A 27,605-nucleotide genomic window follows, 5' to 3' on the forward strand; every position below is an offset into this window, starting at 1 on the left:
AGGTTTGTAAAATGTCTAAATTGCTGGAATGCATTTTGAGTTCTATTTTTAGAACAAATTTTCCAGACTTTATCCCTTTTTAGCATGTTTTTGTTGTTGTTGTTTCTTTTGTCAGCCATGGTGTGGGGTTGGACTTTACTCTTTTATGACATTTTGGTGCTAGATTATTTAAGGTCTGTAAATATATGTTATTAAAGTGTTCTTGTTTAGTGCTTCAATGAAAATATCTTTGCTTAAATTGGTTGTATTTTGTATTTGCTTTGTATCAGTGGTTTTCCAACTATCTCAGTCATAGGCAACAAGCTGCCATATGGCCACGCTGCTCCTCTCCTTTCAACAACACCAACACAGGAGTCCCCCAGGGTTCCATACTGGGTCCCCTTTTATTTAGTATATTCATCAACGACCTTCATAAAACTCTTACCCACAGTACTGTAACCCAATATGCTGACTATTCTACCATTATCTGCTCTTCCGAATCTGCCTCTACATTGCAGCACCTTACCCAAGAGTCTTTTATCTCAACTGAATCCTGGATGTCACAGAATCATCTTGCTCTTAACCCCAACAAAACCAAACTGATAATATTTACCCCCAAAAAATCTAGCCCAGTTAATAAGTCTGACTTTTCAGTTCATTCCCAAAACAATACTGTTATTAATGTTGTTCCCAGTACCAAACTGCTTGGTGTCATCATTGACGATAACTTAACTTTTAACCTTCATATCCAGAATAACATCAAAAGCTAGGTGCCCTCTATAGGCACAATTACTTTCTCACCTTCTCTGCAAAAAAGCTCTTGCCTCATCATTCCTGCTTCCTACACTCCTATACGGCGCCCCCATCCTAACCAATATTCAGTCCTCCCTAAAAACTAAACTCAATACATGCTACAATAAAGTTGCCAAATTTGCTACAAATGCTAAATTCTCCTCTCAACACTGTTCCACACTACATCAACTTAATTGGTTAGAACTTCCCCATTACCTCACATACCTACAACTTACTACTGCCCATAAAATCATTTACTTCCCAGAAATCTGCCCAGCCCTAACTGACATCTTAACCATCTACCATCCAAATCAACACTTAAGGTCAGAAAACAAAATTCATCTAAATACTGATAAACCTAAGCTATCAGCTGGTCAAATGGGTTACTCTTTCACTGTCTCCAAGCTTTGGAATAAACTCCCTCCTTCAAAAAGAACTAGCAGTAGCTCCACTGCTTTTAAAAACTCCCTTAAACTTCACCTCTCATCACATTGGATATGCACCTGCACCCTTAATCACAATTGCATTACCTGACCCCCTCCCCAAAACCATCTTAGCCTATCTCTACACCCAGACTTTCTTTTCCTTTCCCTCTTTTACACCTACTGCTCCTGCTGACACTAGCCGGCGCCATCCCTACTCGAAGCCTTCTGCCTCCTTTACACCTACTGCTCCTGCTGACACTAGCCAGCACCATCTCTACTCTAAGCTTTCTGCCTCCTTTGCACTTATTGTTTCTGCTGACACTAGCCAGCGCCATCTCTACTCTAAGCCTTCTGCCTCCTTTACACCCATTGCTCCTGCTGACAGTAGCCAGCGCCATCTCTACTCGAAGCCTTCTGCCTCCTTTACACCTACTGCTTCTGCTTACACTAGCCAGCATCATCTCTACTCTAAGCCTTCTGCCTCCTTTTCCTTTATACAATCTTCTCTCTCGTCCAACAACCTTACCTGCCATCCACACCTTCTATTTCTATACTTCTGCCATGATTTTAACAATTTTCTACCAATGTCACCATGTTATGCAATATTATCACCTCACTACTGTATTGTAATTCATGGCATATTATTGTATGCTCTTATTCACTTATCTAGTGTACTACCACGACCTGATATATTCTGTATTATATGTTCTTTTATGTAATTACATGTGGAGTTTTTCTCCCCGGGCCTCCACTGAAAATGGGCTCATCTCTGGCCCAGTGGACTTTCCCGGTAAACAAATGCCATAAATAAATAAATACAATTTGATTAGAAATACTATGTTTATCTAAGTTATGGTGAGTTCTAATGGCATTATGTTGGTATGTGGTCACTCATGTTATCTGAGAGGCAGCCTACTTTTGTCAGTTTTTCTGGTTTGTAAGAATCCAGTCTAATGTTGAGTGTCTCCCTGAAGTTTTGTTGATTCTTGTAGATGTAGTTATTAATTGTCTGAAGCTGTACAGGTTTATGGATTCAGTGGGGGTAGTGGAATTTATGAATTGCCAGTCTATATTTAAGTCTTCAAGTAATATCGTTTCATAGTTAATTTGTGGGCCGTCCAAAACAGGATGCTTTCAGCAGTATCAGTGTTACTCTCTGGTGGTTTATAATTTTTTTTTTTTAACATATAGTTTCCATATTGTTGATTTTTAGGAGTATTATTAGAAGTTCAGCATTGTTAAATAAGGGTATATCTTGTGGAAGTAAGGTGATGGTTAGGGAATTTTTACAGATAATTGCTACACTACCTTTATGCTTATTTCATCTGTCATGCCCGAGTATATTGCGCCTTGTGGGGGGTGATCTTATTATCCTTTATTTCTTTTTTTTAACCAGGTTTCAGTGGTTACGCTATATCAGGAGTGTATGTGGCAAGGTAAGCATGTATGCTTTTATCACTTACCGTGTAACGCACAAGAAAGAAGTATAAAGAAAAGTGAACTCACATTCCCCCCTGATTGCAATAAGTGGTTGAGTCTGAGTGAACTTTTTCATTAAAGGTTTGGAATGCTTTATTTTACCCAGTAAATACAATATTTGGTTCCTAGCTCCTCACTCAGTTCATAGGAAATGAACCTTAATTAACTTGTTCAAATTTCTGTGTGGCTCACAAGAGAGACACTTCTGGTTTCTTACCTAGTTTAAACATGCAGTACAAAACAGACTACAACTAAAAGAGAGTGTGATCAAAATATAAACCAATATACAAAACAGAAAAAAAACAACAAAGCAATACAAACCACAGGAAAGCAATACCTTTCCCTAACAGCAAACTGTGGCAGAGTAGGGGTGAGCCTTTTTGTCACTAACAAGAGAGAAACCTCTGTTTACTTTTCTAGTTTAAATAACCAATAGAAAACATATTACAATTAAAACACAGTGTAGTAAAACTACAAATCATTATACAAGATAGGATAAAGAAACAAAGAAACAGAAAATGCAACAAAGCAATATAAAGGAAAACGAACTAACCTTTTCCTCAAAGCAGTCTGTGGTAGACCTGAGTGGGCTTTTCCATTAAAGCCTTGAAATGTTTTATTTTAACCCTTAAACACAAGATTTATTGCTGGCTCTTCCATCAGTTCAAAAGACTTAACCTTAATTGACCTGTTCTAATTTTTGTGTAACACACAAGAGAGACACCTCAGCTTTTTTTCTAAGTTAAATAGACAACAGAAAACAGAATACAGTTAAACAGTGTAATGAAAATGCAACACAGAATGCAAAATAGATGAAAGCAATAAAACAATACAAATTATAAGAAAGCAGTACAATGGAGAAGAAAATAACCCTTCTCTCACAACTATCTGTGGCAGGGTCTGAGTGACCCTTCCAAGTAAAGGCTTAAAATGTTTCATTTTACCCCTTAAATACAACACTTAGTTCTTAGATCTTCACTCAGTTCACAGGTAATTAACCTTAATTGTCCTGTTCAAATTTCTGTGTCGCTCACAAGAGAGGCACCTCTGGTACCTTTCTAGTTTAAACAAGCTAGAGACCTGCTACAACAAAATCGCCAAATTCGCCACAGGGCATCCTACCGTAGTCACCACTGTCTCTCACTTGCTGAACTGGGCTGGCTTGAACTCCCTCACCTCCTTCAGTGGTATCAACTCTCACTCGCCCACAAACGAGTAAACCATCCACTAAGTGTCCCATCCCTCCAGAATTTACTCCAACCCTATCGCACCACCAAACCACTAAGATCCAGCAGCAAAAATCACTTGCAGATCACTAAAGCCAATGACTCTGCTGGTGAAGCACTATTCTCTTGCGCCATAGCCAAATTATGGAACTCACTCCCACCCACAATTACCTCCATACCATCATGCCCCCACTTCAAAACTTTACTAAAAGCGCAACTAAAAACATGCTGGCTATGCCCTTGCAACTCCCACTCTAATATCATCCACCCCATCCAACCACTACCTTTCTTTCCACTCCACTAACTATATTGATTATAGCAAGCTCAGATGATCATAAGCCAGTACTTATTATACGGCACAAACTTCTTCTTCTTGTAACATTTGTTAATGTCTGGTATGCACTTCACAGATAAAGATTCTAGTTGTCTACTGATGTACTATGTTCTTCATCTGTAAATATGTTGTAAGTAATTGCTATGTAAATTGTTAATCACTATGTAATCCAATGTAAATACTGTCTGTTTATTTTAACTGTGGAGCTTTTCTCCCCGGGCCTCCGTTGAAAATGGACCTACGTCCAGTCGGACACTCCTGGTCAACAAATTTAAATAAATAAATAAATAAATAAATAAATAAATAATGCAGTAGGAAACAGAATACAACTAAAACTCAATGTAATAAAAATGCAGCAAAATATATAAAATGGAAGACAACAATAAAGCAGTACATATAACAACAAAGCAGTACAAAGGAAAATAAACTAAATTTTCCCTCACAGAAGTATGTGACAGAGTCTGAGTGAGTTTTTCCAATAAATCCTTAAAATGTTTTATTTTACTCCTTAATACAAGGTGAAATCCTTCCTGTTCCCCCAGTTCACTGGTAATTAACCTTAGCTAAAAGGTTTTAATTTCTGTGTGACTCACAAAATAGACAGCTCTGGTTTCTTTCCTAGTTTAAATATGCAATAGAAAACAGAATACAATTAAAACACAGTGGTATCAAAATACAGTGCAATATATACAATGGAAGAAAGCAATAAAGCAATACAAATTAAAAGAAAGCAATATAAAGGAAAACAAACTAACCTTTCACTCACAGTGGTCTGTGACAGATTCTGAGTGAGTTTTCAAGTAAAGCCTTGAAATGTTTTATTTTACCCTTTAAATACATGGTTAGTTTCTAGCTCCTCACTCAGATCACAGGTTGTTGTTTGTCTTTTCCCGGTTAGGGGTCGCCACAGCGGAACTTCAGTCCGCTAATGATTGGCAGTAAATTTTTTATGGTGCCGAGTTGCCAGCCCAACGCCCAACCTTCAGCGAAGGCACGCCCATTCACATATGTCTTTTGGAAGCCACTCGACTGCGGGGAGGACATGCAGACTCCACACAGAATGATAGCCGGCCTTAGGCATAGGCCAAATAGGTGGCCACCTAGGGCGCGGCTCTAGCAGGGGTGCTTTTTCAGTGTTTATTTGTTGTAGGTAGACCAGGATGGGGACACCGAGTGGTGTGGAGCCATTTTGCCTTGAGCACCAGTTGACCTAAGGCCGCTTCTGCACAGAAGGCACTCCAGCCGTGAATGGAACAGGAGAACCTCTTGCTGTGAGGCAACAACACTACCGGTGTACCACCGTGGCTTCACTCAGTTCACAGGTACTTAACCTTAAATGAACTGTTCTAATTTCTATGAAACTCAAGACAGAGAGAGAGAGATAGCTCTGGTTTCTTTCCTGGTTTGCATATGGAACAGAAAACAGAATACAATTAAAACACAGTTAAATCAATATACAACATAAAAAATAGAAAACAAAACAAGGCAAATTACAAGGAAGCAATGCAAAGGAAAACAAACAAACCTTTTCTTATCAGCAGTCTTTGGCAGAGACTGAGCTTTTCCATTAAAGCCTTGAATTGTTTTATTTTACCCTTAAATAAAAGGTTTAATATTTCACATTTAATTAACCTTACATGTCATGTTCCAAATTCTGTGTGACTCGCAGCTTACATGGTAATGTCATAATACAATGAAGTCAGAGCACCTAGCATCACTGAGCATGTCTGGCAATGTCATAATACAACGAAGTTAGAACATTCAGTATCACTGAACATGTCATGTAATGTCATAAAACAATAAATATAGCACACTCAGTATTATTGATGATGTCTGGTAATGACATCAAACAGTAATGACTGAACACTCAGCAGCATTGAATATGTCTACTAATGTAATAAAACAATGACATTGAAAGACACTGCATCATTGAACTTGTCTGGTAATGCCATAAAACAATGAAGCTAGAACACCTAGCATTACAGAACATGTTCAAGAATGTCATAAACTAATGAAGTTAGGACACTTTGCTTTAATGAATATCTCTGGTAAGGTCATAATGTAATGAGGTTAGAACACTCTCCATTAGTGTCATAAAAATATAAAAATAGCCCCCCCCCCGGTATCATTGTAATTTTGTCTGATGATGTCAAAAAACAGTGAAGTTTGAACACTCAGCATAAGTAAACAGACTTGGTAATGCCATAAAACAACAACATTAGAGTACCTAACATTATTGAATTACATCTGAGAATGCCATAAAGTAATGAGGTTAGAACACACCACTTCAATAAACATATCTTATAGTGTCATAACACAATGAGGTTAGAAAGCTCAGCATCACAGAACATCTCCAGTAATGTCATAAAACTATAAAGAGAGAACCCCCAGTATCACTGAAAGTTTGCCTGATTATGTCAAAAACAGTGAAGTTGAAGCACCCAGACCACTAAACAGGCCTAGTAATGTCATAATATGATGAAGCTAGAACCCTCTGCATTAATGAATACATCTGGTGATGTCACAAAACAATGAAGTTTTAACACTGAGTCTTACTGAACATGCATGGTAATGTTATAATACAATGAAGTCAGACCACCCAGTTCCATTAAACATGCCTGATAATATCTTAAAAATGAATTTGGAACCCTCAGCATTACTGAGCATGTGTGGTAATGTCATAAAATACTGACATTAGAACATTCAGTGTCACTGAACAAGTCTGATTATGTCATAATACATTGCAGTTAGAACAGGCAGCATCACTGAACATATCTGGTAATGTCATAATACGGGTTCCTATCGGTTGACCGAAGACACAGGTTAGCGAATGTGACTTGGTCGAGCTGTAAACGCCAAAATGGCAAAATATCAAAGCGGCATGTAAGCGAATTCTTTCCCTGGGAAAGAATTTGCTTGGCTGCTTCGGTAGTTTGCCTTTTTGGCACTGTAGTGCGGTATCGGAGTTGGTATATTTAAGTAGGGGGGTGTGGGTGGCGAAGCCCCCCAGTTAATATCATGTATTAAAGTGCTTTATCTTTTTTTTTTCGTTGGAACAACGATTTTTTTTTCCCTTGGAAATATTCTGACAGTTTGGTTTTGTAAGCGTTCGCTAACCTAAGCATTTGGTGATCTAATATAGACCCCATAATACAATGAAGTTAGAACTCTTAGTATCACTAATCAAGTCTTGTACTGTCATAAAACAATGAAGTTAACACTCACAGCATTACTTAATATTTCTAGTAATACCATAATGAAGATATACCGTACACATCACTGTACATGTTAAGCAATGTCATAATACAATGAAATCAGAACAGTCTATCACTGAGTATGTCTAGTAATGTCATACAGGAAGGAAATTATAACAGTTAGCATCACTGAGCATGTCAGCTAAAGATGTAACACAGTGAAGTTAGAGCATGCAGCATCACTGAATGTGTATGGTAATGTCATAATACAGTGAAGTCTGATCACTCAATAACGCTGAGCATGTCTGCTAATGGCATAAAAGAATGGAGGCATAACACAGCATCACTTCATGTGTCTGCTAATGTCATAAAACAATAACATTAGAACACTCAGTATTATGAACAATGTCCTTTAATACTGTAAAATAATGATGTTTGAACTCAGCATCAAGGAACATCTGGTAATGTCATAATGCAATAATGTTAGAACACTTCACCCCTAAACATATGTGGTAATATCAAAATACAATAAAGGCAAAACACCAACAACAATGAACATGCCCGGTAATGCCATAAAACCATGAAGCTAGAACCATCTTTATCACTGAAACTGTGTCTGGTGATGTCAATAAACAATGAAATTTGAACATTCAGCATCACTGAACATGGCTGAAAATGTCATAATACAATGAAGTTAGAACTTTCTGCAGCACAGAACACATTTGATGATGTCATAAAACAATTACATTTTAACACTTGTTATCATTGAACATGTATAGTTATGTCATAATACAATAAAGTCAGACATCCCAACATCCTTAAACATGTCTGATAATGTCATAAAAATAATGATAGAACACTGAGCATCACAGAACCTGTGTGGTAATGTCATAAAATATCGACATCAGGACATTCATTATCACTGGACATGTCTGGTTATGTCATAATACAAAGCAGTTAGAATAGCCAGCATCAGTGAACGTATCTGTTAAAAGTCAAGTCTTAATACAATTAAGTTAGAACACTCAGCATTACTAACCAAGTGTTGTACTGTCATAAAACAATGAAGTTAGAACTCACAGCATTACTGAATATTTCTGCTAATGGCATAAAAAATGAAGATAGACACTCAGCATCACTGTACATGTGAGGTAATATCATAAAACAGTGAAGTTAGAACACCCAGAAACATTGAACATGTCTCGTACTGTCATAATGCAATGAAGATAGAACATTTTATATCACTAAGCATATGTAGTACAGTTGTAAATAAAAAGTTAGACCACCCAGCATCTCTCAACATGTCTAGTAATGTTATAATACACTCTACATTACTGAGTGTGTCTGGTAATATCATAAATAAATGATGTTAGAAAACTCCTCATCACTTCATATGTCAAGTAATGTCATAAAAAAGTGAAGCTAGAACCCCAAGTGTAACTGAACAAGTCTGGTAATGTCATAATACAATGAAGTCAGGTCACTCAGTAACACTGAGCATGTCTGCTAATATAAAAGAGCGGTGATATAACATGCATCATCATTTCATGTGTTTGGTAATGTCATAAAGCAATGAACATACAACATTTGGTATCACTGATCACGTCACATAATGTCATAAAACAATGAAGTTAGAGCACTCAGTATTGCTGACAATGTCTGGTAACGTAAAATAATGACGTTTGACTACTCATCTTCATTGAACATGTATGACAATATCATAACACAATGGCGTTTGAAGACTTTTCTTCACTCAACATGTGTGGTAATGTCAAAATACAATAAAGCCAGAACACGTAACATCAATGAACATGTCTGGTAATGTTATAAAAATGAAATTAGTACACTCAGTATCATTGAAAATGGCAGGCATTCTCATAAGACAATAGAGCTAGAACACACATAATCACAGAACTTGTCTAGTAATGTCATAATACAATGAAGTTAAAACATCCAACATCAATGAACATATCTGGTAACATCTTAATACAGTGAAACTACAACACTCAGAATTACTGAACATGTCTGTTAGTGTCAAAAGAGAGTGAAGTTACAACACATAGCATCACTAAACATATCTGGTAATGTCATCATACAATGAAGTTCAAACACTCAGTACCACAGCACATGACTGGTAATGTAATAAAACAATGAAAACAGCATACATAGCATCATGGAACAAGTCTGGTAATGTCATAACACAATGCAGTCAGAGCACCCAGCATCACTGAACATGTTAGGTAATGTCATTATTAAAAATGAAATTACCATGCCGAGCATCAGTGAACAAGTCTGGCAGTTACAGTGAAGCTAGAACACTCAGGATCACTAAATATCTCTGTTAATGCCACAACACAGGAGAAGGTAGAATATTAGAATATGCAGTATCACTGAACATGTCTTGTAATGTGATAAAACAATGAAGTTAGAACACCCACAAACACTGAACATGTCACAGTGACATTAGAACACTCTGCATCACTGACCATATCTGATAATGTCATAAAACAATGTATTTAGAACACACAGCATCACTGAACAAGTGTGGAAATGTCATAATACCATGATGTCAGATTACTAAGCATCACTGAACATGTCTGTTAATGTCTTAATGCAATGAAGTTCAATCACTCTAAAACAGCACATGTCTGGTAATGTAATAAAACAATGAAGACAGAACATGTAACATCACTGAACAGGTTTGTTAATACCATAATATAATGAAGTTAGAACACTCAGCATAACTGAACATGTCTGGTAATTTCAAATTCAATGAATTTAGAATGCTTCATTACTAAACATGTCTGTTAATGTCATAAGATAGTGAAGTTAGAACATGCAGTATCACTAAGCATATTTGGTAATATCATAATACAATGCAGTCAGAGCACCCAGCATCACTGAACATGTCAGGTAATGTCACTAAAAATGAAGTTAAAACACTCAGCATCACTGAGCATGTCTGGCAAATTCTTATTACAGTGAAGCTAGAACACTCAGCATCACTGATCTGCTCTGTTAATGTGATAAAACAATGAAGTTAGAACACCCAGAAACATTTAACATGTCACAATGAAATATGAACACTCTGCATTACTGATCCTGTCCGGTAATGTCATAAAACAATGAATTTAGAACACCCAGCATTACTGAACAAGCGTGGAAATGTCATAATACAATGATGTCAGATTACTAAGCATCACTGAACGTGTCTGTTAATGTCATTAAGACTGAGGTTTTAATACCCAAAATCACTGAATATGATTGGTATTGTTATAATACAACGGAGCTAGAACACTCACCATCATTGAACATGCCTGCTAATATAATAAACAATGAAGTTAGAAGACTCTGCATCACAGAACATGTGAGGTAAATCACAAAACAATGATATAAAAACTCCTAGTATCACTCAACATATCTGATTATGTCTTAATACAATGAAGTTAAAACATGCACCAAAACTGGTCAAGTCTGATAATATCATAAACAATGAAGTAAAAATTCCCAGCATTATTGAATATTTCTGGTAATGGCACAAAAATGAAGACAGAAGATTCAGCATCATAGAACTTATCCAGTGATAACTTAATATAGAAGAACTAGAGCATTAGTGAACATGCCTGTTAATGTTGTAACACAATGAAGTTAGAACATAAGGCATCATTGAATATCTCTGTTAATATCATAAAACAATGACATTAGATCATTTAGTATCATTGAACATGTCTGGTAATTTCATAATAGAGTGAAGTAAGAACACCCAGCATCATTGAACATGTCTGATAAAGTCATAATACAATTAAGTTAGTACACCCAGCACCACTGAACATATCATATAATGTGATAAAATAATGAAGTTAGAATACTCAGTAACACCGAACATGTTGGGTAATGTCATAAAGCAATGAATTTGAGCATCCAACATCACTGAATATATCTGGTAATGTCTGTGACAAAGGAAGATACTGCCAGCACAGTTATGTGGAATTTTGTAAATAATTATATGCGATTTGTAAATAGGGCAGCCACAGTGGTGCAGCAGTTAGCATTGTCACCTAACAGCAAGAGGTTCTCTGGTTCGATCCTTGGCTGAGGTGTCTTCTGTGCAGAGTCTGCATGTCCTCCCTGTGGTCACATGGGTTTCTTCCGGGTGCTCTGGTTTCCTCCCACATCCCAAAGACATGCTGTAGGTGGATTGGACACTCTAAATTGGCCCTAGGCATGAGTGCGCATGCGTGTGTGTGTGTGTGTGTGTGTGTGTGTGTGTGTGTGCCTTCTGTGGAAGGTTGGGTGCCGGGCCGGCAATTCGACACCGTAAAACTCCACTGCCAATCATGAGCGGACAGGTGATCCACTGTGGTGACCTCTAACCAGGAAAAGATGAAAGAAGAAGAAGAAGATATATGATTTGTAAATATCAACATGATTTATACAAGATGCTTGTGTTACAACTGTATTAGAACTGTATGTCATGTGTATATCAAACTCATCTGTACAGACATGTTAAAAATATATTTTATAAAGTGCTTGTGCTGTTTGAAATGTAACCACATTGTGCCCTACTGTAACAGAACAGACATATACATGCACTATTGTAACTATTTAAATGTATATTCTTTAACAGTGAACACTGGACTACAGGAGGTTAACTTCATAAAAATAGCTGAAATTAAATTATGTTATGGCTACACAATAAAAGATGGTATCTTTCAGTTTTCAAGGCAGCTGGAAACATAGAGTCTGTGCTGAGAAGCTTTATGTATTGTCTTCAGAGTGAACTAATTATTAGTTTTGAAATCATAAGGAATGTAATTGTTTTATGACTCCAGCATCTGCCAAAGATCTGAGGTCTATGTATTTTTACAGGTAGATGCTAAATTCTGCTAGCTTCTAGCACTGGGGGTTTCACCTGGGATAGAGTCAGATGACAAGAAATGATGTAATTCTACAAGCTATTCCAGCAGTAATATTTGAGATATTAACCTGAGAAGTCCCTTAGAGAGACAGCGCATTCTGCATTATGTCTTAGACCTGACAACAAGATCCATTCACCACACATCTGTCTTGCTCTATAAGTAAGTTTCTAGGTAATAGCATAATTATCTTGGATATAGTCAGAAATAAAGCAAAGCTTAGTTTAGATATTTTTCTTTATTTATTTTAGACTGTCCTCCAATGCTGTTTAAAATACTGCCTGTGGTTTTGAACTCTGATGTCACTGTGAACATATATTTAGTATTGTCTTGTTCTTTTATTATTTATTATTAAATATATTTAAACCTTTTGTTGTGGTTGATCTGTGTAGCGATATTTAAGTTTTGAGAGGACTTGCATATTTATTTTGTGACACTGTGTGGGCTACTCCTAATAGCCTTGTTCTTAGTCAAACTACCATTTGCATTAATATTAATATTACACAGTAAGATCGGTCACCCTTTGTTAACGGCCTTAAAGTAGCTGATAAGGAGTTGACTAGTGGCAGTGGTAACTACGTTGTAGTCTGGGCAGAAGGAGGCACAGCTTGTAAACCTGTGCCAGCCTTTCCCAGGTGTGTGTGTGTGTGTGTGTGTGTGTGTGTGTGTGTGTGTGTGTGTGTGTAAATGAAACCTCAAAGAGCATGTGTGTCAGTTACTTGGGGAGGGACAGAAAGTACTGGTTGGACAGACAGGGTGCTGGTAGGTCTTGGCTTGGTCACTCAGCTGAGATCTCAACAGTATTATTGGGGATCTGAAGGAAGAGGGAGAAAACAGCCCCATACTTACTGTGGTCTCTCTGTGGTCTTAAGGGAAACTGCACTTGATGCAGAGAGCTGCATCTGGAAATAGTGTGTGTACCTGTTATCCTCCGAGTATACATGCCCAACTGTTGCTAGTGGTGAGTATTGATGCTTCTTTATTACTGGTCCAGAGATGGGTCACCACAATGTCTTAATACTACAAAGTTAGAGCACCCATAATTACTTAATGTCATAAAACAATGAAGTAAGAACAGCCAGAATCACTGAACAACTCCAGTATTTTGATAAAATTCAACATCTCAGAATATGTCTGGTCATGTAAAAAACAATATTAGTAGACTCTGTATCATTCTGTGTCTGGTAATGTCATTAACAAATGAAGTTAGAACACTCAGCATCACTGAGTATGTCTAGTAATGTCGTAAAACACTAAAGATAGAGTCTTCTGTATCACCAAAATTTTGTCTCATGATGTCAGAAAAACAATGAAGTTGGAAATTTATCCATCACTAAACATGTCTGATGATATAATAAAATGAAGTTTTGTCACTCAGTATCTCACATCTCTGATAATATCATAATAAAATGAAGTTAGAACACTGATAGAACACTGAGAATCACTGAATATGTCTGTTAAAGTCATATACCCATCATCAATGAACATGTTTGGTAATGTAATAATACAGTGAAGTTAAAATATACATCATCACTGAACATCTCAAGTAACGTCATAAAAGAATGAAATGGAAACAGCATCACTGAACATGGGTGGTAATTTCATACAACAGTTATGTAAGAATATCAAAAATCACTGAACATGTCTGGTAAAGTAATAAAACAATAAGATTAGAACTCCCAGCATCACTGAACATGTCTGTTAATGCCTTAATACAGTAGAGCTAGAACACTCAGTGTCACTGAACATGTCTGGTAATGTTGTAAAACATTGAAGCTAGATTACTCAGTATCACTGAAAATGTCTAGTGATGTGATAATACAATGAAGTTAAAACATGAAGCATCATTGAACATGTCCTGTAATGTCATAAAACAATGAGGTTTGAATACAGCATCAGTGAACATGTCTGGTAATGTCACAAAACAATAACATAAGAACACGTAGCACCATAGAATTTGTCTGGTAATGTCATAAAAACAATGAAATTGGAACACTCAGCATTACTGAACTTGTCTGGTAATCATGAGACAATGAAGTGATGGCATTCAGTATCACTTTCAAATGTCTAGTAAAGTCATAATACAATGCAGTTAGAACCCCATTCATTAGTGAACGTGTCTGGTAATGTTATAATAAAATGAAGTTAGAAAACTCAGCATCATTCAGCATATGTGGTAATATTATAAAACAATGAAATCAGAACACTCACCATCACTATACATGTCTGGTAATGCCATAGCCCAATCAGGTTAGAACATCCAGTGTCACTGAACATTTCTGCTTAGGTCATAACAGGAACCTCAGCATCACTGAACATGTCCAATGATGTCATAAAACAAATTAAGTAAGAACACTCCATGTCTCTGAACATGTATGACAGTCTCTTAATACAATGGAGTTAGAACATTCATCATCACTGAACATGTCTGGTAATTTCATATAATGTTACAATACAATTAAGTCAGAACACTCAGTATAACTGAAAATGCCTGGCAATGTTATAAAACTAAGACATTAGAACACTCAGCATTACAATCATGTCTGGTAATGCCATAAAGTAATGAAGTTAGAATATTTAGCATCACTGAACACATCTAGAAATGTCATAACACAATGAAATTAGAACATCCAGCATCACTCAACATGTCTGGTTATGTCATAAAATGAGGTTAGAACACCTAGCATCACTCAACATGTCTGGTTATAACATAAAATAATGAAGTTATAACACTTAGCATCATTGAATATGCCTGATAATGTCATAAAACAATGAAGTTAAAACACTCAACATCACTATACATGTCTGGAAATGTCATATCACAATGAGTTTAGAACACTCAGCATGATGAACATTTATTTATTTTATTTATTTATTTTACATTTGCTAACCGGGATAGTCCGACTGGATGCAAGTCCATTTTCAGCAGAGGCCCGGGGAGAAAAGCTCCACATGTAGATAGATACAGAAGAGTTAACAGTAGAAGTTTTTTTTTTTTTTTTTTACAATTACATATAGATACAAGTTACAGAATTATTGGAATACATACATACTTAAAAACTTTACAATATTAATTTTCTTGTTAGAACATAAACAGTTTTAGTGGTACAAGGCTGAGTAAGTTAGCATATCATTCAGGAGTACAATGCATTTAAGTGAGTTAATGTTGCAGACTTTTTCTAGAGGTAGCCAGATAGTAAAGTGAATGGTAAGATGCTTAGTCAGGGTTTGTACAGGGCCACATCCAGTGAATTTTTAGGTATGTTTTGAGAGACGTTTTAAATTGGATTATAGAATTAATTGCTTGACAGGATTTGACAGGGTAATTAGGGATCGTAGGTTGAGACAGTAGTGTGTTCTATATGCCAAACCTGTGGCAAATCTGGCTATGATATTGTAGCAGCTATTGAGTTTATTGAGGTCAAATTTACTCAGGTTTGTATAGATTGGGGAGGCATAAAGAAGGGTTGATAGTAAATGTGTTCGGGCAATCACTGTCCTAGCAGTTGGAGTTAGAAATGACTTAATCCTATATAAAGATCCTAGCTTCTTATTGACTGTTTTAATGGTTTTGTCAATGTGAGCATCAACCTTAAGGTTATTGTCAACAATTACATCTAATAGTTTTGTATTAGCTTCTGGGGAAATTATGGTGCCATTATTAGATGTTATGGTAAATGATGGGAATGTGACTTTCCAGGTGGGGGTGAAAATTAACAGTTTTGTTTTATTTGGATTTAATAGAAGACGCTGGTCAGTGAGCCAGTTTTCTACTTTGTTGAAAGTATTTTGGGATAAGATCTGCATGTCTATTGGGAAGGTGGCGGAACAGATTAGTCATCTGCATATTGAATGCAGGTTGCTTTGCAGATGACTGTATGAAGATCATTAATGAAGATGGAAAATAGGAGAGGTCCTAGTATAAACCCTTGAGGAACTCCAAGGGTGACTGGAAGTAGGGAGGATAGGCTATCCTTCCATGGCACAGCTTGTTGTCTGCCACTTAGATAGAACTGAAACCAGCGTATTGCCAGGCTATCTATGGCACGAGTTTTTAGTGTGCCAAGGAGTAGTTGGTGGTTTACCATATCAAATGCCTTGGATAGGTCAAGAAAGAGGGCAGAGGAGAGCGTATTATTATTATTATGATTTTGATTTATTGTCTGAGAGAAGGATAGAAGGGCTGAAGTGGTACTATGGTGGGGTCTAAATCCATGCTGAGAGGGAGCTAGGAGATTGTGCAGATTGAGGTAATGTAAGAGTTGCTTATGGATACATTTTTCCATAATTTTAGCCAGAGGTGACAGGATGGCAATGGGCTGGTACTTTGATAGATCAGTGGAGTTACTCCCTTTATGCAGAGGAGTTACATGGGAAATCTTCCAGATGGAGGGGATATATGCTTCCGAGATGGTTCTGTTCATTAATATTGAGATAGGATATGCTATTGCATCTGCAGTCTTTTGAAGAAATTTAGCGGGGAGTAGGTCTGCTGATAGGGTGGTGGGTTTCAGTTTCTTGATTAAGGATTGGATAAGTGATGTTGGTACTGGTTGAAAGTTAAAGGAGGGGTAGGTATTGGATTAGGTTCATAGGTAGGCACTAGGCTATTGGCCATAGGGCCGATATAAGCCTAGCCAAATGGTACCCTGGCTTTTGCCACCCAAGAAAATTATTTTCCTGTATCCCTGTCAAGCAGAGCCACAAAAGTGATCCCCGAGGTGAATTTCCTATCTCCCATCCAATCATCAAGAATCTTCTTGAAGAGTGCTAAGGAGGAGCTTTGTTTAATATAGATAGGTAGTTTGTTCCAGAGTATGGGAAGTCTCTGGGGCAGGAATATATCCCTCCAGCATGTTCTGTTTATTGTGGTGACAAGGTTTAGGTCCCCAGAGCATGTAGTTTGGAGGGATTGGGATTTCTTTAAGTGGAGCATGTCCAACAGCTCTGGGTTTGACATAGCTTTGTATGTTAGGCAGAGATCACCTCTGAGTAGGTGATATGAGACAGAGTAAAGCTGGAGTTTTCTGAGACGATCTGCATAGGGCATCTGTTTGAGGCCGGTAATCTTCTTTGTGAGGTATTTCTGTGGCCTTTCCAGTTGTTGTAGATGTCTTGTGAGGTACATACCAAAAGGGGCGTTGTACTCTATAATGGGTCTAATGAGTGATGAGTAGAGGGGAACAATGACCTCTTTTTTTCCTGGATGAGAAACCTTTTGTGATGAGGTGTGCCAGAAGGATTTCCTGACTACTGTGGCGATGTGATTATCAAAGGAGAGACTACTGTCCACCTGTGTCCCAAGGTCTCTTATCACAATTTCGCTGTTAAGTAGTTTACCGCCTATGTGGTTGTTCATGGGTACAGAGTTTTTACCAAAAAGGATGACAATGCACTTTTTGGCATTGAGCTTGAGGCCATGGCTTTGACACCAGGCATCTTTCTCAGTGAGGCCCTTTTGTAGGATGTCCACATCATTAGGAGATTTGATTATGGCTCCTAGTTTGCAGTCATCTGTGAACTTTGTTAGCCAAAGACCTTCTGTGTTAGCCTGTACTTCAGAGACACAGATACCAAACAGGAGAGGACCCAGGACTGAACCCTGTGGTACTTCACTTGTCACTGGTCTGAAGTTGGATTTAGAGTCTGCTACTTTCATAGTGTGGGCTTTGTCAGTGAGCCAGTTGGCAACCCATCTTGTGACATAGGGATTTATACCTAGTTTAGTGAGTTTATCTATAATTCCAGAGTGGGGGATGGTGTCAAAAGCCTTGGCAAGATCTAGCTAGGCTGTGTGAATCACCTTACCCTCATCTACGGCTTCGGTGACCACTTCAAAGAAGTCTATCAGGTTTAGGAGACATGATCTGCCTTTTACAAACCTGAACTGGGTAGGGTCCAGAGTTTGGAGATTACCAATGTCATTGTTTATAAATTCCATGATCATACATTCCATAGCTTTGCAGACCAGGCTTCTCTGGCTGATGGGGTGGTAGTTCAAAGGGTCCATGGTGGCTCCCCCTTTGTGGAGTGGGATAACCGTTGCTGTGTGCCATTCAGTGGGCACAAAGTCTGAGGTGAAGCTATGATTGAACATGGTACTTAGGTGGGGTGCCAGTTTGTTCTGTAGTTCATGTGGAACGCAGCCTGGGATGTTGTCAGGTCCCATGGATGCTGCTTTCTTGGCTTTGGAGTGTATTTTTTTACCTGTGCAGCCATGATTACAGGAACTTTGCATTCTTCCGGTATAGAGATGGGCCCTTTATGGGGTGAGAGAGAGGTAAAGTTAGCAGTGAACCCATCTGCCAGGATGTTGGCAATATCAGTTGGTTCTGTATATTTAGTGCCATTGTGCTGTAACTCAGAGCAGATCTGAGTATTACCATTGAGATTCTTGACATAGATATATAATGCTTTGTGGTTGTCTTTAGAATCAGGGGCAATTTTGTTTTCATAACTAGCTTTGGAGGATTTTATGAGCGATCTCAGCTTCTTACTGAGGCTGACCATGGAGTTCCTCCAATCATGGGATTTTACTCTTTTTTGCAACAGTTTCTTTCTTCTGTTGTAGAGTTTGTTTATGGCAGGGGACCACCAGATTGGCTTAGGATAGCATCTTGGTTCTGTTAGAGATTGTATGAGCCATGTAAGTGCTTATAAAGTGCATTTGTATAGGATTCAGCAGTTGTACCTCTATTGTCCATCTACATGAGTGTCGTGAAGTTTGCCACTTTTGTCTTAAGAAGCATGAAGTTGGCCTTGGAGAAATTTTTATGGTGATTTCCCTAATGGGGGTGGGGGTGGGATGTAGATGTCTAGGGTGATTAGCTTGTGGTCGGATCTGACCAACGAGGAACTGACTTCTGGTGTGGAAAACCAGTTGCCCATGTAAGTAATGACCAGGTCTAGAATATTGCTGCCCTTAGTGGGGGTGTGGATAAGTTGCTCCAAGGCATTGGAATTTATGAATTCCGGAAAACGTTGAGCACAAGAGTTGGTACATGAGTAGTTTTCCCAGTTAATGGTGGGGTAGTTGAAATCACCCATTATTAGGGTGTTAGGTTGCACCCTAATATTTTCCAGTGTATCAAGAAATGAGGAGTGGGAATCCTGGGGCATGGTGGGAGATCTGTAGCAAGCTACAATTTGGATTGCGGTCTTGCCCAGAGTTAGTTGCACTTGGATAATCTCGGATGCATTATGCTGAGCAACTAGCCTGGAGGTGTGGATATCCTTAATGAATATGGACACGCCTCCGCCTTTAGTGATTCGGTCTAGGTTAGGTGGCCGAAAGGTGTGGTATGAATTATAGCCTGGTAATGCAGGGGTGCTCTCTGGAGTACATTTTGAGGTTTAGACTTCTAGCATTGAGTAGCATTACCTTCAGATTTTGCTTGCTTGTACCTGTCACTGTGGTAAATTTGTCATTTGAATCTTCCCTAAAAAAGGCACTATAGGGGTGGCAAGAGCCTTAGCCAGTATCCGGAATCCCAAGGGCGACAGGTGCAGGCCATCTCTGGCAAAGCATTGTGGTTTGTCGATCATGCCATTCCAGGTAGACAGATACTGGATCCCCTTAGAATGGCACCAGAAGCTTAGCCAATTGTTGAAGTCAATCATTTTGTCCTTGTACTGTGGTATCATTCTGGGTGATGGCAGTATGCTACTCAGGGCTAGGGTCATCCCTGCCTGGGCTACAAGATCAGACAGCTCCTCCATGTCTCTTTTCATGTAGTCCAGGGAGGTATGTCTCAGGTCATTCACACCAACATGGATAATGACAGAGTCATATTTGTACTTGTGGAGTTACCTGAGTGCGTGCGTTATGTGGTAGATCCTGGCACCTGACAGGCAGCTGACAGTAACTTTCTCCTTGTTTAGCCTGGTGAGTGGAACAACAGTGTGCCGGACTATAGAGTCACCTATGACTAGAATGTTGGGTATGTTGTTATGCCTTATGGGCTGTGATTGAGTGGCACACTGAGTTTGTGAGCTATGTGTCATTTGGGTTGTGTTGGGGGGGTGGAGGTTGCTTGCGTTTCTGCTTTGGAGGTCCTTGTTACTTGGGTAGATTTTTATTGAGAGCCTCCACGAATGTAGATGTGTGTTTTGTGTTTCTATGTGTGTGTTTTGGTGGTGTAGGTTTTGAGGGACTATGTGATGAGTGTGGTGTGGTGCAAGTGTTTATCTTCTCCTCTTGACTGTCTAGTCCAGTCTTGGGTAAAGAGAGCTTTGCTTCCAGTTTGGCTATATAAGTGCATCTCTCACAAGTTGTAGTGTTGGGTGGTAGGAAGAGAAGGTTATCTGTGTACATGAGGCAATTGCTGCATTGCCCCAAGATGCCCAGATTCATCCAGTAGACAGGAGAAAACACATGGAGCTGACCCTTAGACATGCCTGGATAGGTGCTTATTTATTAAGTACTAAAACCTTTTTTCCTCTAGACAAGTGAGGAAAGTTGAGTGCTGTAGTAATTTGCAGCATATTTAGTGTTTACAGTGAGTTCTGAACAACTGCTGAGCTCAAAGAAACAGATTTGAGTGCTGAAACTAGAAAACTGGCTAGTTCTAATAAACAAAATTAAGCTAGAAGGCTTCCCTCCAACACAGAAAGGCTTGGGGGCTCAGAAGCTTACAAACAATCTTGGATACAGCAAATCTGTATCTGGACTAGACGACTTACAGGAAAGGCAGGAAACAAGCTTAGAATTTTTTTTTTTTGTAAAGTGGAAAGCGGAAAAGAGGAGCAGAAACTAAGTGGGTTAGCCTTCTCAAATGTTCTCACTGGATTAGGTAGAATGACACTAGACTGGGAGGAGTGTCCCAGATCAAATTTACATGGGGGGGTAACTGCAAAGCCACTAAGTGTAAAAACAGGATACCAACAGGGACAGAACCCAACCAGAAGCTTAACAATTGTAGAAAGTTTCTAAATACCTCACACACACAAACTAGCTAGAAATGTATACACAGACAATAAAAGTGCTATAAATAACTTGTAAAAATAAGCAAGAAAACAGGATACTTAATGTTATATATCACAGATCATCTTCCTTCCTCTGAGTAGCTCAGTGTGAAATGGCAGAAACACTCACAAGTTAACTTGTGAAACCTGAAACAACTTTAAAAAAATAGCTTAAAAGAGAAAATGAGGTGCTTTCTCCAAACCGTAGTCCAAGGCAACCCCAGTCAGCCAATGACCATAAACAATTCACTCTCACTGAAATGCTATACTGGCTTTGGCTAAACTACTATGGCCTAGACACACGGCCTTTACTAACAAACAACTAGGCCCAAAACACAAGCCTGAATATGGACAATGCTACACTACTCACACTACTTAGTAGAAAAAACTGCAGAAATGAGAATGATTTTAACTGCAAACAAGTTATATGATACACTCCTTAGCAGGAAATCAGAACAAACAAACCCAACCAGATGCTTAACAATTGTAGAAAATTTCTAGTTAATACCTCACACAGAGTGAAACTAGCTAGAAATGTATATGCAACAATAAAAGTGATATAAATAACTCGTAAAAATAAGCAAGAAAACAGGATACTTAATGTTATATATCACAGATCAGCTTCCTTCATCCGAGTAGCTCAGTGTGAAATGGCAGAAACACTCACAAGTTAACTTCTTAAGTAACAAAGTTGAAACCTGAAACAACTTTAAAAAAAAAGCATGAAAAAACCAATGAGGTGCTTACCACAAGCCATAGTCCAGGCAACCCCAATCAGCCAATGACCATAAACAATTCGCTCTCATTGAAATGCTATACTGGCTTTGGCTAAACTACGATGGCCTGCAACATGTGTTCAGACACACAGCCTCTACTAACAAACAACTAGGCCCAAAACACAAGCCGGAATATGGACAATGCTACACTACTCACACTACTTAGTAGAAAAAACTGCAGATATGAGAATGATTTTAACTGCAAACAAGTTATATGATACACTCCTTAGCAGGAAATCAGAACAAACAAACCCAACCAGATGCTTAACAATTGTAGAAAATTTCTAGTTAATACCTCACACACAGTGAAACTAGCTAGAAATGTATATGCAGACAATAAAAGTGCTATAAATAACTCATAAAAATAAGCAAGAAAACAGGATACTTAATGTTATATATCACAGATCAGCTTCCTTCCTCCAAGTAGCTCAGTGTGAAATGGATATGGGGTCATTTGGGTCTAGGTTATTGGGGCCTAGTTGGTTGGCAAGGGATTGTATGGTTTCTTTAAAGAATGTGTTGAAGGTGTTGGCAATATTTTCTGGAGGTTTTTGGAGGGTAGATGCTGGGGTAGGGGTAGTAGTATTTCCTGGGTGGAGAAGATTGTTTAAACTGGACCAAAATTTTTGTGGTCGATTTTGATGTTTATGTTGCAGGTTACAGTAATAGTTTTTGTTAACATGTCTAGTAATGTCATACAAAATGAAGCTAGAGCCCACAGTGCCACTGAAAGTTTGTCTGATGATGTCAAAAATAATAAAATTAGAACTCTCAGCAACACAGAACATGTCTGTTGATGTCATAAAACAATGAAGTTTAAACAGTCAGTATCACCGAACATGTCTGGTAATATCATAATATAATGAAATGAGATCTCTCACCATCAATGAATATGTCTGGTAATGTCCAAGTACAGTGAAGTTAGAACAGCAAGCATCACTGAACTTGTATGCTAATGTCATGAAAAAAATGAAGTTTGAACACCCAGCATCACTGAATATGGCTGGTAATTTCATAACACAGTGAAGTTAAGAGCACTCAACATCCCTGAATATGTGTGGCAATATCATAATATAAACAAGTTAGTACACCAAGCATCACTGAACAATTCTGGTAATGTGGTAAAACAATGAAAATACAGCACTGAGTGACACTGAACATTCAGCTTAAACTCTTATCACAAGAAATCTGGACAAAGCCTAAAATAATGGAGACAATGACCTAAAAAGAGGGACAGATTTGAAATATTGCTCGCATAAACTTAGAAAGTTGCAGGAATAACAGATATGTCTGAATGCATTTTTTTGAAGGATATAAAGTCTGAAATTCAAATGTGTCATTATTTAGCAATTTCTATCTTCAGTGATGTGACAGTGAAACATAAATTAGTGAAACTGAGCATGTCTGATAATGATATAAAATAATGAAGTTTGTACACTTGGTATCACTGAACATGTCTAGTTCTTCTTCTTCTTTCGGCTTTTCCCGGTTAGGGGTCGCCACAGCAGAACTCCAGTCCGCTAATGATTGGCAGCAGATTTTTACAGTGCCAAGGAGCCAGCCCGATGCCCAACCTTCAATGAAGGCACGCCCATTCACGCATGTCTTTCGAAAGCCATTGGACCACGGGAAGGACATGCAGACTCCACACAGTAGGCATTCCTGCCAAAAATAGAACAGGAGAACTTCTTACTGTGAGGCAACAATGCTACCACTGCACCACCATGGCTTATCACTGAACATGTCTAGTAATGTCATATATCAGTAAAGTTAGAACACCCATTATCAATTAATCTGAATGTTATGATATCAAACAATGAAGTGTGAACACTTGGGATCACTGAACATGTCTGGTAATCTCGTAATATCATCAAGTTAGAAGATTAAGCATTCATAAAGTGTGCTAATGTCATAAAACAATACAGTCAGAACAACCAGCATCACTTAACAAGTGTAGTAATGTCATAAATCAATGAAGTTAGAAGCTTCAGCATCACTGAACGAGTGTGGTAATGTCATAAAACAATGAGAACATGTCCAGTAATGTGATAATAAAATGACATTAGAACACTCGGCATCACTGAACATGTGTGGTAATATCATCTTCTTCTTCTTTTGGCTTTTTCCCGGTTAGGGGTCGCCACAGCAGATCACCTGTCCGCTCATGATTGGCAGTGGAGATCTATGGTGTCGAGTTGCCAGCCCGGTGCCCAACCTTCCACAGAAGGCACACACACACTCACACCTAGGGCCAATGTAGAGTGCCCAATCCACCTACAGCATGTCTTTGGGATGTGGGAGGAAACCCACGCGACCACAGGGAGGACATGCAGACTCCACAAAGAAGGCACCCCAGCCAAGGATCGAACCAGGGAACCTCTTGCTGTGAGGCGACACCGCTAACCGCTGCACCACCATGGCCACCCATGTGTGAGAATATCATAAAACAATGAAATTGGAACCCCCAACATCGCTGTACATGTCCTGTAATGTCAGAATTATATGGCCTTAGAACAAGTGTGATAATATCATAATACAGTGAATGTTGAATACCCAGCATCACTAAACATGTTTGGTAATGTCCTGAAACAATGAAGTTAGGATACTCAGCATCACGAAACATGTTTGGTAATGCCCTGAAACAATAAAGTTAGGATACCCAGCATCACTAAACATGTTTGGTAATGTCCTGAAACAATAACGTTAGGATACCCAGCATCACTAAACATGTTTGGTAATGTCCTGAAACAATGAAGTTAGGATACCCAGCATCACTGAACACATCTGATAATGCCATAAAAATTTGAAAATAGAATACTCAACATCACTGAACATTTCTAGTAGTGTCATAAAACAATGAAGTTGGCTTTACCGGAAAGCTCACCCAGACTCTGCCACAACTTGCTGTGAAGGAAAGGTTACTTTGTTTTTGCTTTCTTGTACTTTGTATTACTTTACTGCCTTCTTCTAGTTTGTATATTGTGATTTGTTTTCTTTACATTGTGTTTTAAATGTATTCTGCTTTTAATTGCGTATTTAAACTAGGAAAGAGACTACAGATGTACCTCTTGTGACTTACACAGAATTTATTCCTGCCCTCCAACCCTGACATTGTTGTATCTTTATACTGAAATGTCTTTCTGGTTGCTTACTCCTCATGTTAATTTCACCACATATATCCATTTCACCACATATGTCCTTTCCTCTCCCCTTTCATTGGCTTTTGTAAGTAAGCATAAAATTATCATTTTGTGAAATCATATCCCTTCAACTGTTTAAGTTTATTGGCCATCCCACTGTATTCCATAGAACTAGAATACAAAATGCTCACCCCCTTCCAATCTGTCTTGATCTTTTAAAAATAGTGGATGTCCACTTAGATAGCTAATGTCTAGTTACTCCCTTTCATATCTAACTGTTTAGTGAACACTACTTTTAAAATCTGCAAATTTGCATCTACTCCAAGACCACCAATTACTGGAGAGCCAACATTCTGTTTGTCAGTAGTCATCTTGGGATTAGTGCTTCTGTTTTGCTCCTGGTGAGAGAAGGAGCACAGGGACATTATTTCCTGGAGACTACTGATCACCACAAAGCCTAATAACTGCATCATAGATGCCAACTTAGAATTTGTGCTTATATTTTCCTCCTGGTAAAAGAAGGAGCACAGCACATTGATTCCTGGCTGTTTCTGGTTGGACATGGAGTGTCTGTGTTTGATGTTCCTGATTGGTCTGGTTACTTTTCAAGACATCTGCCAGGAAAAAGCTACAACAAGCCTACAGACCATTGCATCATCTGAAACAAGACTGTGGATCACCAAACAGGATGTGGCCTGCTTCTCATCTTAGGACTGGTGTTAATGTTTTGCTTCTGGTGAGAGAAGAGGCAAAGGCACATTGTATCCAAGCAGAGTGAAGCTGTGGTGAGACCAGCACTAGTAGTAGCCAGGCAGTAGCCATTCATGTGACTTCCCTCTTTTCATCATTTTTGACAAGCTAATCAAACAGATGACATCATTTTTGACAAGCTAATCAGACAGATGACACAGCTTTCAAGTCGTGTATTAAATAGTACTGAACCTTTGCAATGACAGCCTACCCTTGTGTGCAGGTGCCAGGTCGACATTTCCTACCATATTTCTTTTCCTGAGCTACAGTCCCACTGCATCGTCCTGATGACCAGTAACCCAGGTCAGACTCAACAGCAAATCACCTCAGCTGACACGTCTTCTGCTTATGACCACTCAAGACTGATTATGACAGATGAATGGCCACTGCTATGTGATCCCCCCTGGACTTTGGAGTCATCATTAGCATGCCTCCAGACCCTTCTCCCACTCCCTAGTCAGACACCCCACTAAAGATGTGTGGCGGATATCACTGAAAAGGCAAATGTAGGTATGACCCAAGAAGGCAGGCAACACAGAGAAAAAGGGAGTACTCATCAATTGTGTACGACAGAGTAGGAAGCCGATCAAGAAATAAGCCGGAATCAGGAATACAGCTCCTAAAATGCGTGGTAGGGGTTTAACGGAAAAGTACCGCTAATTCTTTCTTTTTAGTAAGTATTGCTTGATTTTTTTCATAATTCATCAAGATCTATTTATTAGTTTCCCCTCAAGTGCTTGTCAGTGCCCTGTATAGACACAGGAACCTTGAGTGACATTTTTCCTGTAAAAGCATGATTTCGCTAATATCTAATTGCAGACAGGACAAGTTTGCAGTGACAAGCGCTGCACCCAGAGATGCAAACTGCATACTCCTGAAATTGCTTTATATTCTCACTCCCACTGTCTAATCAATAAAAAAGGGTCTGTTGCCATGGGTATGAACGTTCCCACTATCTCCATTACCAGCTTGGTGGCTATGGGCATCCTGAGGCAATGCAGAAATTGTCTCATGTTTACTGACAACTAGTTAATTCTCAAACTAATATGGTATGTGAGAGATGTATTTACACAATGTCACTGGAGGCAAAGTTCTCACATAAACGCACTCCTAATGTCAATAAGGTAGTCATTAGTACGCGCTGCACCCATCAAACAAAATTCAAGGCAGACACATAGACCCACATATGCTGAGGCACTTGTAACCTTCCTAAAGCTCAAAGACCTCCTAGATTCCCTGAATGCACTCTGGTAAGGTCAGACAACAAAATTTTCTCCTTTAAAGTAAAACTAAAACTTGGAACCACAGCTAACCCTGGAATATTTAGGAACTACTCTAAGGCTAACATCATGTTATTAAGTGATAACCTACCAAACTTTCAAGCATACATAAACCCTAAGAATACTGCTGCTTATGCAAAACTGTTCACAGAAGACCTATAGAAGCATGTTAATAGCTGCATAGATGCAGCTGTACCCACCAGAAAAAAGTACAGAACTAACTCAAAAAACAAGCCACCCTGGTGGAATAACAAAATCAGTAGACTGTATACCAGAAGGATGAAAATCACGGCAAAAATTAGGAGGTGCAGCATCAAGCAGGATAAAGGCACTCTCAAACTAAACAAACA

Source organism: Protopterus annectens, chromosome 9.part0 (assembly GCF_019279795.1).
Source record: "Protopterus annectens isolate FY-2018-M chromosome 9.part0, PAN1.0, whole genome shotgun sequence".
NCBI classification, from domain to species: domain Eukaryota; kingdom Metazoa; phylum Chordata; order Ceratodontiformes; family Protopteridae; genus Protopterus; species Protopterus annectens.